Genomic DNA, 14,928 nt, shown 5'->3' on the forward strand with positions numbered 1-14,928 from the left:
ATTTTTACTCTCTCTCCCCTTTTTTTTTGTTACCCCAACATTACCGCCTAACTGCAGTAGTGCTTATTTATTACCCCACAATCATGTTGTGTGTGTGTGCAGGTGTGAGACACAGTGAAAGACACAAGGTGCATGAATCTTTATTCAAATTTCCACCACCAGGAAGAAAGGAAACACCCGAGTGGCCAGTGACAAGCAGTGCCCTTCACATCAAAGGGCAATGCTGTGTGATCAAACAGTGAAGGGGAGGGCAGGGATTAAATCAAAATAGAGTTGGAGGGGGAAATAATGCACTCCACTCCCTGCGGTGCCCACCTCTCCCTGAACAACTCCAGGGTGTTGGGGGAGACCGCGTGCTCCTTCTCCACTGCGGACTCTAACGTAACCGCGGAAGAGGGGCAGGCAGTCGGCCCTAACGACCCCCTCCACGGCCCGCTGCCTGGACCTGTTTATGGCCAGTTTGGCCAGGCCCAGGAGCAGACCCACGAGGAGGTCTTCGGATCTGCCCTCCCTCCTCCGTACCGGGTGCCCGAAGATCAGGAGCGTGGGATTGAAGTGCAACCAAAAGCAGAGGAGGAGGTTTTTAAGAAAATCAAAAAGGGAGTGCAAACGCCCACAGCTAATATACATGTGGTCCTCCTCAGCGCCACAGAACAGGCAGTTGGGCTGGGAGTCCGAGAATCACCGCAATCTGCGGTTGCAGGGGACCGCCGTGCAGCAGCAGTCGATACAGGGCCCGCCTTTTTACATCCTTAAAAGGGAAAAAAATAAAATTCCGGAGGCAGGACAGGTTCCCAAGGCAATACCACAGACTCCCCGGTGTGGAATTGAACCCTGGTCTCCCGTATGTTGGGCAGGGATACTAATCACTCTCGTGCTGAGGAATGGATCACTCCTGTTTATTTTTTTTTTCCCCCAGCACCTGTGTTATGTGTGTGCAGGTGTGAGACACAGAGAGAGACACAAGGTGCACGAATCTTTATTCAATTTTCACCACCAAGAAGATAGGAAAACGCCCTAGTGGCCAGTGACAAGCAGTGCCCTTCACAAAAGGGCAATGCTGTGTGATCAAACAGTGAAGGGGAGGGTAGGGATTAAATCAAAATAGAGTTGGAGGGGGAAATGATGCACTCCACTCCCTGCGGTGCCCACCTCTCCCTGAACAACTCCAGGGTGTTGGTGGACACCGCGTGCTCCTTCTCCAAGGACACCCTGGCCCTAACGTAACCCCGGAAGAGGGGCAGGCAGTCGGCCCTAACGACCCCCTCCACGGCCCGCTGCCTGGACCTGTTTATGGCCAGTTTGGCCAGGCCCAGGAGCAGACCCACGAGGAGGTCTTCGGACCTGCCCTCCCTCCTCCGTACCGAGTGCCCGAAGATCAGGAGCGTGGGATTGAAGTGCAACCAAAAGCAGAGGAGGAGGTTTTTAAGAAAAATCAAAAAGGGAGTGCAAACACCCACACCCAATATATACATGGTCCATGGACTCCACAGCGCCACAGAACAAGCAGTTGGGCTGGGAGTCCGTGAACCACCGCAATCTGCAGTTGCAGGGGACTGCTGCGTGCAGCACCCTCCACCCCAGATCCCCAAGAGCCCTCCACTGGGGATCCCCACCGCCCGGTGGTAAATGGGCACGCCAAGGCGTGTCTGGACGGTGGATAAGGGAGAAGAGGTGGACGGTGTGCAGCAGTAGTCGATACAGGGCCCTCCTTTTTACATCCTTGAAGGAGACAAAAATTAAAATTCCGGAGGCGGCTCAGGTTGTGGGGCACAGGCTCCCGCGGGAAGTACGGGACCTTGGGGCCAATGTGAAATTCCGTCCGGGCTGAGGTGAGCGCGGACGGGATCCCACCGCACACCTGAGCATCCTCCAACTGGTGCACTACGTCGGGTCCGAGCACCGCCGTTTTAAGGCGTCGGATGGCAGTGGCCACGTACCGGACGTCTACCGCTGCCCTGCGGCAGCGTCCAGCCCAGGCCCCCGGCACCCAGCACATCCCCGACCTGGGTCACCCTCGCCGCCACATCCCTCCCCTCCGACAGCCACTCGAACCCACGAGTACGGAGGTGCAGATTCCTGAGCAACGGCTCCCTGACAACAGCCGCTACTCCAGCCAGAGGATAGGTGTGATGCGATTCGACCATGTTCCAGGTCCTGGTAAAAGACAGGCAGCGTCTTGAGGGCGACCTCCAAACCGTCACGGTCGATGAACAGGAGCTGCGTGTCGTAATTGAGGTTACGCACCTGGTGGAAAAAATACATCGCCAGGGCACACCACCTAGGATCAGGCTCGACGTAAAGGTATCGCCACAAGGTCTGAAGGCAGAACGTCGCACACCAGCGACTGACCGCCCTCCTCAATAGGGAGACTCAGAACCTGCGCGGCAACCCAGTGCATCTTTTTGTCCCAGAAGAAGTCGACCAACGTTCTCTGGATGTCAGCGACAAAGCCAGGAGGAGGGACCAAAGTGACCAGCCGGTACCACAGCATGGCGGCCACCAGCTGGTTTATGACCAGCACTCGACTCCTGTAAGATAGCACTCGGAGCAGTCCTGTCCAGCGACCTAGGCGAGCCGAGACTTTGGCCTCCAGCTCCTGCCAGTTGGCCGGCCAGGATTCCTCAGCCGGGCTGAGGTAGATCCCCAGGTAGAAAAGATGGGTGGTACTCCAGCTGAACCCCCGTAACTTCTCTGGCAGAGAGTCCACCCTCCATGGACCGACCAGTAGTCCGGAACACTTGGCCCAGTTGATCCTGGCGGAAGACGCCGCCCAGTACACGGCCTGGCACTCGCGCATCCTCCCCAGGTCAGCCGGGTCAGTGAAAGTGAGGAGCACGTCGTCGGCATAGGCCGAGAGGACCACCCCTGTGCCCACGCCGTGCAGAACCAGCCCCGACAACTTCCTCTGCAAGGGGTGCAGAAAAGGCTCCACGCACAGGGAATACAGCTGGCCGGACAGGAGGCAGCCTTGACGCACTCCTCTCCCGAAGCGAAGGGGCGCCATCAGGGACCCGTTAACTTTAACCAGACACTCTGCGGCGGTGTACAAGAGTCGGATCCGGGCGACGAACTGCGTCCCAAACCCAAATGCCCACAGAGTCCCGAGCAGGTACTCGTGATCGACCCTGTCGAACGCCTTCTCCTGGTCAAGACAGGAAGGCGCTTGGCAGACCAGCCCGTCGACAGAAATGGGTCAGGTCTCAGACCAGGTGGATGTTGTCGTGTATCCTCCGGCCTGGGACCGTGTAGGACTGGTCCGGGTGAATCATGTGGGCCAGCACGGAGGCCAGGCGAGAAGACAACACCCTGGCGAAGATTTTGTAGTCCGTGCTGAGGAGGGAGACCGGACGCCAGTTCTTCAAAGAACGAAGGTCCCCCTTCTTTGGCAGCAGGACGATGACCGCCCTGCGCTAAGAAAGGGGCAGCTATCTGGCATTTAGACACTCCCCCAGGACCTGTGCATAGTCACTCCCCAGGATGTCCCAAAACGCTCTGAAGAACTCCACAGTCAGCCCGTCCAGCCCCGGGGTTTTGCCCCTCGAGAGCCGGTCGAGGGCGCCGGTCAGCTCCTCTAAAGTGACGGGAGCGTCGAGCCTTCCGGCGTCCTCCGGGCCGAGCTGCGGCAGGTCCTCCCACAGAACTCTGCGAGCGTCCTCGCTGGACGGATCCGGAGAGAACAGAGCCGTGTAATAGTTTCGGACGTGGGCCCTGACGCCCTCCGGATCCGAGACGAGGGACCCGTCGTCGGCCAGCAGCACAAGGAGCTGCTGACGGGTGCCACGCCTTTTTTCCAGCGAGTAGAAGAAGGGGGAGCCGCGGTCCAGGTCCTGGAGGAGCTGGATCCGCGACCTCACATACGCGCCCCGAGCCCCGACGAGCTGCAGGTCCCAGAGCGTGGCCTTCTTCTCTTCCTACGCCCCGCGCAGGGCCGGGTCCGCGTCGGGCTGACCGAGGCGTGACTCCAGGTTGAGCATCTCCCTCTCCAACTCCCCGATCCTGGATTTCCGCCTCTTCGTCGACCCCCTCGCGTAATCCTGACAGAAGACGCGGACGTGAGCCTTGCCCACGTCCCACCATAGCCTCAGGGAGGGGAAGCTTCCCCACTTCCTTCTCCAGCCGGCCCAGAAACGATGAAACGAGTCCCGGAACCACTCGTCCTCCAGCAGCAGGTTGTTAAAGTGCCAGTATGCGGAGCCGAGCCTGGCGCCGAACGGAAGGAGTTCCGCCCACACCAGGTGATGGTCCGTGCACGACACCTGCCGCGTGGAGGCCTTCAGAAAACAGGAGACGTACGCCCGTGAAACGTACAGGCAGTTGATTCTGGACGCTCCGACCCCAGGCCACACAAAGGTGAAGGCGATGGAGTCGGGATGGAGATTCCGCCAGACGTCCACCGGGTCAAAGGACTTGACCAAGTCCCCCAACCTCCTCCCCGACGTCCAACCAGTGCGGGCACTGCCGTGGTCCCTGCCCTCAAGGACGCAGTTAAAATCTCCCGAGGAAGACGCACTGGTTCTCGTCGATGGAGGCGAGGTGAGTGGACACTTATCCGAAAAAGACCGCTTGCCTTGGCCCGGCCAGGGGAGCGTAGACGTTCACCAAGTGAAGCACCGCGCCCCCCAGCCGAACCGTCAGGTGAAGCAAACGGCCTGGCACCGGCTCCCTGACCCCCAAGATCTCCGGCTGAAAATGCGGGGCCAACAGGATAGCCACCCCGCCAGATCTGCGGGTGAGGTGACTCATGTAGACCCCCCCCCCTCGCCACTCCAGGAGCCAGGTGGCTTCGTCTCCCGGGGTAGTGTGGGTTTCTTGCACACCGTCCCGGAGGACCGAGGGGGTCTGGAATCTGCACTGTGACTCCCTGCTGCCATTGATGTTGAGGCTGACTATAGTTGTCTCCATGTCGGAAGTATTGTGCAACCACCACCAGTACAGTTAAAAACCTATATATACATTTACTGGGAGGACGAGGGAGGGGCACAGAAGTCCCTCGCCCTCACCAAAAGTGCCCCCAGGAAATTCCTGGCTCGCTTTCGCTCGTTCACGTCGAGCCCAGGCACCTGGCGCACAGCGTGGGGCGACCAGTAGACTCTTTCAAAGGAGTTCCAGCGGTCGAGCGCCAGTTGGGCTCTATCCCAGCGACTCCGAGTTTCCTCGACAAACACCCGGAGTTCCTCGAGGGGGATGAGGGGGAGATCGGTGGGGGGCACCTGGGACTCAAAAATGTCACTGCAGACAGAGTCCGCGTCGTCCCCGATCCCGAACCCTCCTCCGGGAGGTCGCACTCGGTCACCGACCCCTCTCCCACCGAGAGGATGGGGCTGGTCCGGCACCACCAACTGGCATCAAACCCCCGGTGACCCCACCCCCAGGGTCACTGGCGGTACATTCCTTGGCGCACCCCTTCCTGGAACGCCCCAAGTTCGGGTCGTCAGGCGGCAGAGGGTCAGGGCCCCGCTCCTCTCCTGACACCAGGATGCCCGGCTCCTCAGGGAAAAGGTCCTTCCCCAGGGTCAGGGCCCCTGGAAAAACAGTCTGGGAGGGAGGAGCAAGGATAACACCTTACTCACCTCCACCGCTCGACAACCCAGCAGAGGGTCCTCCGTTGTCACCCGCACCACGGCCCGTGTGGTTATTAAAGTCCTCCCCAGGGGCCAGAGGAGTTGAGGCAGCAGGAGACCCTGCTGTAGCCCTTGGGGGCTTGGGCAGGTCAGGCCGCGGTGCGGGACAGTCGAGAGGCACCGTTGGCTCGTCCCCTGGAGAGGGGCAGTGCCACCAGTGCACTGCTGGAGTGTCTCTCTCCTCTAAGGGCCAGTGCCTCTTCCCCAGAGAGACAGGGGGGAATTTATGGGCCCTCCCTCCCTGCCCGCCTTGGTGGTCATGGGGCCCGAGGTCCCCGTTCCCCCCCAACCCCCCAGCCTTTCCTAGAATATAATTGGCTGGGGGAAGACAGGGGGCGTGGCCAGGGTGGGGAGGGTCAGCCATGTCACTTCTTACCCCACCCCTGGTTTATCAGGTGATGGCAGGCGGGGCAGGGGCCCAGTTTCCTCTCGGGGGCCCAGAGATACGGTCACTACAGGAGGTGGGGCAGGAGTGGTTCCCCCCAGGTTATGGCTGGGTGGGGCGGGGCTCGGGCCCAGGAGCCCCCGGGCCAGGTGTTGCAGCGCCAGGGGCAGGCGTTGAAGCCCTAGGCGTTTCGGGTCAGGGTTCCCATGCCGGGGTGACACTGGCACTGCCGCAGGGGCATTGTCATGCCAGGGCGGGGTACGTCATGGGCTGGGTGTCGGGGAAGGGGATAGGGTGGTCTCCCCGTGGGCGGGCCTGACGTGTCGCGTCTTCTTGAGCGCCTTCTGGCCGGCCGGACACTCACCCCTCTCCCTGCCAGAGGCTGGAGCATTGAAAGCCTCCGGCTTAGCCCCCGGTGCCAGGGCTTGTGGTGTTGACTTTGGGGGAGGGGGAGTGGGTGCGGTGGCACCACCATCAGCCGTTGGCATGGGCTGGGCAGCCTTCTGGGTGGGGCAGTTTTTTCTAATGTGCTCCACCTCGTGGCACAGGTGGCACCGCACGCTGTCCAGAAGGCACGGTAGGCCACACCCTCATGGAGGAGGGTGAAAGAGCCCTCAGTGACCTCCTCCCGGGCCCAGCAAATGAACACCTGGCATCGGAAGAAGTATATGTGTCGGAGAGCGGGCTCCAAGAAGGAGCGGTTAGACCACTGACCGGATCTCCCCCAAGGTGGTGAGGTGGGAGAGAAGGAGCTCACTGGCAATGAAGGGCGGGACGTTGGAGATCACGACCCTCTGGGCCGTAACCTCCAGAGGGTCGACGGGCAAATGTGTCCCGTCCACAGTGAGCCCCCTCTCCACGGCCAAGTGGACCGCCTACTCGGTCTTTAGGAAAAAGACGGCCTTCCCATACATCCGGGCCGCAGCGATGATTGCCAGTGGGCCAACCACACTAGCCTTGCTGCAGGCCTCGATAGTCATATTGGGGTGGGGATAGGCCTTTACCCCCAGGCGTTTAGTTAAGTGCCTGAAGGGGGTCATGGTTGCAACCGGGGTTGGAGCAGCCGAGCCTAAGGCAGCGACTACCCCGGCGTAGGTGCGGCTGGGCCCCGCGACCTTCGGGTTCGCCATACTCTGCTGCTTAATGTTATTAGGCCTCAGGCAGCAGCAGTGGCGGAAGTCCTGGGGATGTGCCCAAGGCGAGTCCCAGGCAGCGACAGTGGAGACTGGCCTCAGGCAACAGCAGCGGTGGAGGCAGGCCTCGGGCGAGTCCTAGGTAGGCCCTTGGTCGCAGCGGTGGGGGGGGAGACCTGTTGGGGAGGGCCCCAAGGCAAGTCCCAGGCAGCAGCAGTGGTGGAGGTTGTGGGGAGGGGCCCAAGGCGAGTCCCAGGCAGCGGTGGTGAAGGCAGGCCTCAGGCAACAGCAGCAGTGGAGGCAGGCCTCTGGCAAGTCCTAGGCAGGCCCTTGGTCGCAAAGGTGGGGGCAGACCTGTTGGGGAGGGTCCCCAAGGCAAGTCCCAGGCAGCCCCAAAATTGAGTCCCAGGCAGCAGCAGTGGAGGTGGGCCTCTAACAACAACGGCAGTGGTGGAGGTCCTGGGAGGGGCCCCAAGGCATGTCCCAGGCAGCAACAGTGAGGCAGGCCCCAAACAGCAACAGCTGAGGCTGGTCCAGGCAGGGTCCCAGAAACCAGCAGTGGGAGTGGGCCCCAGGTTAGCAACACTCCCCTGACCTGCAGCTCCAAATGTAGGCCCAGGACTCAAAGCTCTCACGTCCTTCTGCTTCGGCCTCTGCCTCCTCCTCTTCTTCTTCCTCCTTCTTCCTCCTCTTCCTTCCTTCAGCTCTCTGGATGTAGGGCAGCTAGTCCAGGGACAGTCCCCTTCAAGGAGGAGAGTCCTTCCACGTGCACACACACTGATCCAATTCTCAAAAGGGAAAACACCCGAGTGGCCAGTGACAAGCAGTGCCCTTCACATCAAAGGGCAATGCTGTGTGATCAGACAGTGAAGGGGAGGGTAGGGACTTAAATCAAAATAGAGATGGAGGGGGAAACTCCTGTTTTCTTTTCTTTTTTTTTACTCCTTTTTTTTAACCCCCCACACTATGGCCTAACTGCGGTAGTGCTTATTTTTTTACCCCAGCACCCATGGTGTGTGTGTGCAGGTGTGAGACACAGTGAGAGACACAAAGTCCACAAATCTTTATACGATTTCTACCACTAGGAAGATAGGAAAACACCCGAGTGCCCAGTGACAAGCAGTGCCCTTCACAAAAAAAAAGGCAATGCTGTGTGATCAAAACAGTGAAGGGGAGGGTCGGGACTAAATCAAAATAGAGTTGGAGGGGGAAATAATGCACTCCACTCCCTGCGGTGCCCACCTCTCCCTGAACAACTCCAGGGTGTTGGTGGACACCGCGTGCTCCTTCTCCAAGGACACCCGGGCCCGAACGTAACCCCGGAAGAGGGGCAGGCAGTCGGCCCTAACGACCCCCTCCACGGCCCGCTGCCTGGACCTGTTTATGACCAGTTTGGCCAGGCCCAGGAGCAGACCCACCAGGAGGTCTTCAGACCTGCCCTCCCTCCTCCGTACTGGGTGCACAAAGATCAGGAGCGTGGGACTGAAGTGCAACCAAAAGCAGAGGAGGAGGTTTTTAAGAAAATCAAGAACGGAGTGCAAACGCCCACACCCAATATACACGTGGTCCATGGACTCCACAGCGCCACAGAACAAGCAGTTGGGCTGGGAGTCCGTGAACCACCGCATATCTGCGGTTCCAGGGGACCGCTGCGTGCAGCACCCTCCACCCCAGATCCCCGAGAGAAAGGGGACTCCCGCAGAGAGAGCCCCCCACTGGGGATCCCCACCGCCCGGTGGCAAATGGACACGCCAAGGCGTGTCCGAACGGTGGATGAGGGAGAAGAGGTGAACGGTGTGCAGCAGCAGTCAATACAGTCAATACATCCTTAAAAGGGACAAAATTAAAATTCCGGAGGCGGCACAGGTTCCCAGGGGAATACCACAGACTCCCCGGTGTGGAATTGAACCCCGGTCTCCCGTGTGATGGGCAGGGATACTAACCACTATACTACTGAGGACTGGATCACTCCTGTTTATCCCTGTCAGCTCGGGTTCCCTGATTGTACCAGATTAACATCACTAATCAGGAAAATAATATTTAACGAGGTCTACTGGGCTGACCTCAGTCCAATCGCTATATCCCTCCCCCTCGGAGTTCGAGGACTTAGGCCAGTTATTTGTTTTTTATCGGTAAAAACCACACAGTGACAGGTTTATTTGGAAGCACTAGCTTTCAAAGCGTGCTTCTCCATCAGGTGGTTGTGAAGCAGGACCATAAGACACAGAATTTAAATCAAAAGACTGCAGTGATACAACAATACATTGAACAAACCCAGATAGTTAAGAATTCATCTTTTAGAATGAGTTTGCTGGTTTTGGTTCTTTAACATGTAAATACCAGAATTTCTTGAAAGTCACATTCTCAAGGTAACAAGGTTTTGTAACAAAAGGTGACATCTCAGCTCAGACACTGCCTTAAAGATGTGAGGTTAGAGTCTGTCTGTATCCCAATTTTGAGTCGGACTGGTTCTATTTCCAAAGTGGAATTTACAAAATATTATAAAAAGTGCAGGTTCTGCATTTCTGCAAATACAAATTCATCCCATAAACTTATATGCGTGTGCACGTGCAGGAGAGAGAGAGATCAGAATGTGTGCGTGTGAGTGCACGTGAGAGTGTGTTTGTATGTGTGCAAACTTAGTGAAGTTTGTTCAATGTATGTTTGTATCACTGTAATCTTTTGCTATAAAATTCTGTCTTCCGATCCTGCTTCACAACTACCTGATGAAGAACAGCGCTTTGAAAGCTAGTGTTTCCAAATAAATCAGTTGGACTAGAACCTAGTGTGGTGTGATTTTTAACTTTGTCCACCCCAGTCCAAGACCAGCTCCTCCAAGTCTTGTTTTTTGTAGATTCTCCTGGGGGCATTTTAACAGGTCAGGTATCTCCTACTCTGCCTCTGATATGGATGGTGTGTGAAACCGCAGTAGCTCACCTCTTGCACCCAAACCGTCGTGGAAGAAATTCATTCTCTGAAGGCAGCAAAGGCATTGAGGCAGTGACATCCGACATGTCCAGATCAGATTCTAAGGTATCTTCAACACTTGACAGAGAGGGAGAACTCACCTGAACCCAGCAGTACACCAGAATTTCAAGAAAGTTGGGGCAAGAAGAGAATATAATGGCCATCACTAAGGAGAAGATGCTGGAGAAGATGTAAGATTTGTAGGTGGATAAGTCACATGGACCAAACCCCAGAATCTGAATGAGATAGCTGAGGAGATTGAAGAAGCATTGCTGGTGATCTTTCAGGAATCACTGCAGTCAGGGATGGTCCCAGAGGACTGGAAAAGGACTAATGTTTTCAAAGAGAGGGAAGCAGAAGTCAGGGAATTAGGGGTCCGTTATGCTGAACTTGGCCACTGGTACAATTTTAAAGTCTATTATTGAGGATAAGATTGCAGATTACTTGGAAGCACATGGTGAATCGGGCTGAGTCAACATGGCTTCATCAAGGGGTTATGCCTGACAAATCTGTTGAAATTATTTGAGGTTAGACCAGAGAAAGCCAGTGAACATTATATCTTTAAGAGTTGCAGGAGGTCTTTGTCAAGTTGCTGCACAGGTTGCTACTTGATAAGAGACCATGGTATTTGGGGCAAGGTACCAGCATGGCTGAAGGATTAGCTGAGCGACAGAAGGCAGAGAGTGCAGATAAAAGGATTTTTTTTCAGATAGCAATTGGTTTCTCGTGGAGTTCCATAGGGGTCAGTGTTGGACCACAGCCTAGACCATATGACACATTAACATTCGAGATGAAGGAACTAAGTGCATTGTTGCTAAGTTTACAGATGACATAAAGCTAGGTGGAGGGACAGTATTGTGGTGGGGAGGCTGCATAATGACTTGGACAAGCTGGGAGAGTTGGCAACAAAAGAACAGATGGAATACAATGTGGGAAAGTGTGACATTATGTACTTTGGTAAGAAGAAGAGGTGTAAACTATTTTCTAAATGGGGATAGGCTTCTGAAATCTGAAGCACAAAAGGAATTTAGGAGTCCAAGTTCAGGATTCTCCTCACTTACATGCAGGTTCAGTTGGCAGATAGCAAAGCAAAAGCAATATTGTTGTCTATCTCAAAAGGTCTAGAATACAAGAGCAGAGATGTACTGCTGAGGCTGTCGACAGCTGTATTTGGAATATTGTGAGCAATTTTGCGCCCTGTATTGAAGGAAGGATGTACTGACATTGAAGTGGATGCAGAGGAGGGATGAAGGGCTTGTCATATGAGGAGCAGTTGAGGACTCTGGGTTGATGGAGTTCAGAAGAATGAGGGGGACACCGATTGAACCTTACAGAATACAGAGACCTGGATTGAGCGGGCGTGGAAAGGTGATTCCATGAGAGTCATAGAGATGTACAGCATGGAAACAGACCCTTCAGTCCAACCCGTCCACGCCGACCAGATATCCCAACCCAATCTAGTCCCACCTGCCAGCACTCGGCCCATATCCCTCCAAACCCTTCCTATTCATATACCCATCCAAATGCCTTTTAAATGTTGCAATTGCACTAGCCTTCACCACTTCTGCTGGCAGCTCATTCCATACATGTACCACTCTCTGCGTGAAAACGTTGTCCCTTAGGTCTTTTTTATATCTTTCCTCTCTCACCCTAAACCTATGCCCTTTAGTTCTGGACTCCCCCACCCCAGAGAAAAGACTTTGTCTATTTATTCTATCCATGCCCCTCACAATTTTGTAAACCTCTATAAGGTCACCCCTCAGCCTCCGACGCTCCAGGGAAAAATGCTCCAGCCTGTTCAGCCTCTCCCTATAGCTCAGATCCTCCAACCCTGGCAACATCCTTGTAAATCTTTTCTGAACCCTTTCAAGTTTCACAACATCTCTCCAATAGGAAGGAGACCAGACCTGCACACAATATTCCAACAGTGGTCTAACCAATACCCTGCACAGCTGCAACATGACCTCCCAACTCCTGTACTCAATACTCTGACTGATAAAGGAAAGCATACAAAATGCCTTCTTCACTATCCTATCCACTTTCAAAGAGCTATGAACCTGCACTCCAAGGTCTCTTTGTTCAGCAACACCCCCGAGGACCTTGCCATTAAGTGTATAAGTGCTGCTAAGATTTGTTTTCCCAAAATGCAGCACCTCACATTTATCTGAATTAAACTCCATCTGCCACTTCTCAGCCCATTGGCCCATCTGATCAAGATCCTGTTGTAATCTGAGGTAACCTTCTTCGCCGTCCACTACACCTCCAATTTTGGTGTAATCTGTTTACTTACTAACTATACCTCTTATGCTCACATCCAAATCATTTTGGTCAAAGGCCTCCAGTCTCAAAAACAACCCTCCTTTGAGCCAGTTCTGTATTGAAATGTCTACTTCTCCCTGTATTCCATGAGATCAAACCTTGCTAACCAGTCTCCATGGGGAACCTTGTTGAACACCTTACTGAAGTCCATATAGATCGTATCTACCACTCTGTCTTCATTAATCCTCTTTGTTACTTCATCAAAAAATTCTATCAAGTTTGTGAGACATGATTTCCCATGCACAAAGCCATGTTGACTACCCCAAATCAGTCCTTGCCTTTCCAAATACATGTACATCCTGTCCCTCAGGATTCCCCCCCAATAACTTGCACACCACCAATGTCAGACTCACTGGTCTATCATTCCCAGGCTTGTCCTTACCCCCTTCTTAAACAGTGGCACCACATTAGCCAACCTCCAGTCTTCCGGCACCTCACCTGTAACTATCAAAGCAAGAGGCCCAGCAATCACTTCCCTCGCTTCCCACAGATTTCTCAGGTACACCTGATCAAGTCTTGGGGATTTATCCACCTTTATGCGTTTCAAGACATCCAACACTTGCTCCTCTGTAATCTGGACATTTTTCAAGATGTCACCATCTATTTCCTTACATTCTACATCTTCCATGTCCTTCTCCACAGTAAATGCTGATGCAAAATACTTGTTTAGTATCTGCCCCATTTTCTGTGGCTCCACACAAAGGCTGCCTTGCTGATCTTTTAGGGGCCCATTCTCTCCCTGGATTTGTCCTTAATAAAAAACCCTTTTAGATTCTCCTTAATTCTATTTGCCAAGGCTATCTGATGTCCCCTTTTTGCCCTCCTGATTTCCCTCTTAAATATACACCAACTGCCTTTATACTCTTCTAAGGATTCACTCGATCTATCCTGTCTATACCTGACATATGCTTCCTTCTTTTTCTTAACCAAACCCTCAATTTCTTTAGTCATCCAGCATTCCCTATACCAACCTTTCCTTTCACCTTAACAGGAATATACTTTCTCTGGATTCTCCTTATCTCATTTCTGAAGGCTTCCCATTTTCCAGCCATCCCTTTACCTGTGAACATCTGCCCCCAATCAGCTTTTGAAAATTCTTGCCTAATACTGTCAAAATTGGTCTTTCTCCAATTTAGAACTTCAACTTTTTAGATCTGGTCTAGCCTTTTCCATCACTATTTTAAATCTAATAGAATTATAGTCACTGGCTCCAAAGTGCTCCCCCACTGACACCTCAGTCATCTGCCCTGCCTTACTTCCCAAGAGTAGGTCAAGTTTTGCACCTTCTTTAGTCAGTACATCCATATACTGAATCAGAAAGTTTTCTTGTACACACTTAACAAATTCCTCTCCATCTAAACCCTTAACACTATGGCAGTCCCAGTCTACATTTGGAAGGTTAAAATCCCCAATTATTCTTACAGATAGGACCTGAGGGCACATTCTCAGGGAGAAGGAATGAAACTCTTTAGAACTGAGATGAGGAGTAAGTTCTTCAGAGATAGATAGGTTCTTGATTGATATGAATCAAGGGTTACAGGTGAATTGGTTGAGAAACATATCAGCCATGATAAAGGGTGGAGCATACTTGATGGGCCAAACAGGCTAATTCTGCTCCTATAGCTTATGATTAGTGACTTTGATTTGATCTGTTTCAGCACCGTGCAAAGGGTGGAGTGATTCAAACATGGGAATTACATTTTGAAGGTGTCAACATGCCCAAGGGCTTTGGTGGGGCAAAGACATTTGGAGATGGGACAGTATTTTACAAGGACAGAATGGTTTAAGGGTTTTTTTTTAAGCAAGAGATCATGGCAACAGGTTTAATGGAGGAATATCACATGAAGAGAGTGAATCTTTACAATGTCAGCTTATGTTCGTGATGGCATGTTAGGTGATCATCAAAATACTGGGAACAGGATAAAGGGAGCATTGGCAAGAAAGCTCAGGGAAGCCAAGAGGGGAGACCAGAGGGAAACAAGAAGACACAAATACCAGGAGAAGCACTAAAGGAAGTTTGATCAGGTGAACTGGCGAAGGGAGGGATGCAGCAGAGGTGACCAACTCTTAATAACAGAGAATCCATGAGCTTCATACACTTTAGAGGTGAAGGTGGAGGAGTTCAGAAAATTACGGATTATTCCTGCGTGTTCAGATGATCCTGGCACAGTGAGCAGACAAGAGCAGGACCTAATAGTATTTGGTTGGGTGGATAACAGTGGGTGGTTAAACCAGTTGCCCAGTGATCCTTTCAGTATTCCTTGGGAATTAAGTGAAAATGCACCAAACTTGAAGAGAATGGCTGTGGTGATGACACTATTTTTTTCTTGTGACTCACTTAGGACTGTGCCTCAATCTGAGTGACACTCTTTGTCCTATGACTTAATTCAACAACTGTATCTTAACCTGAGAGACTCACCCAGGACTGTGTCTTATCTCGTGTGACTTATTTGGGACTGTATCTCCCCGATGTCCAACATTTGATCGCAATAATCTTACA

The sequence above is a fragment of the Chiloscyllium punctatum genome, chromosome 30 (genome assembly GCF_047496795.1).
Source record: "Chiloscyllium punctatum isolate Juve2018m chromosome 30, sChiPun1.3, whole genome shotgun sequence".
NCBI classification, from domain to species: domain Eukaryota; kingdom Metazoa; phylum Chordata; class Chondrichthyes; order Orectolobiformes; family Hemiscylliidae; genus Chiloscyllium; species Chiloscyllium punctatum.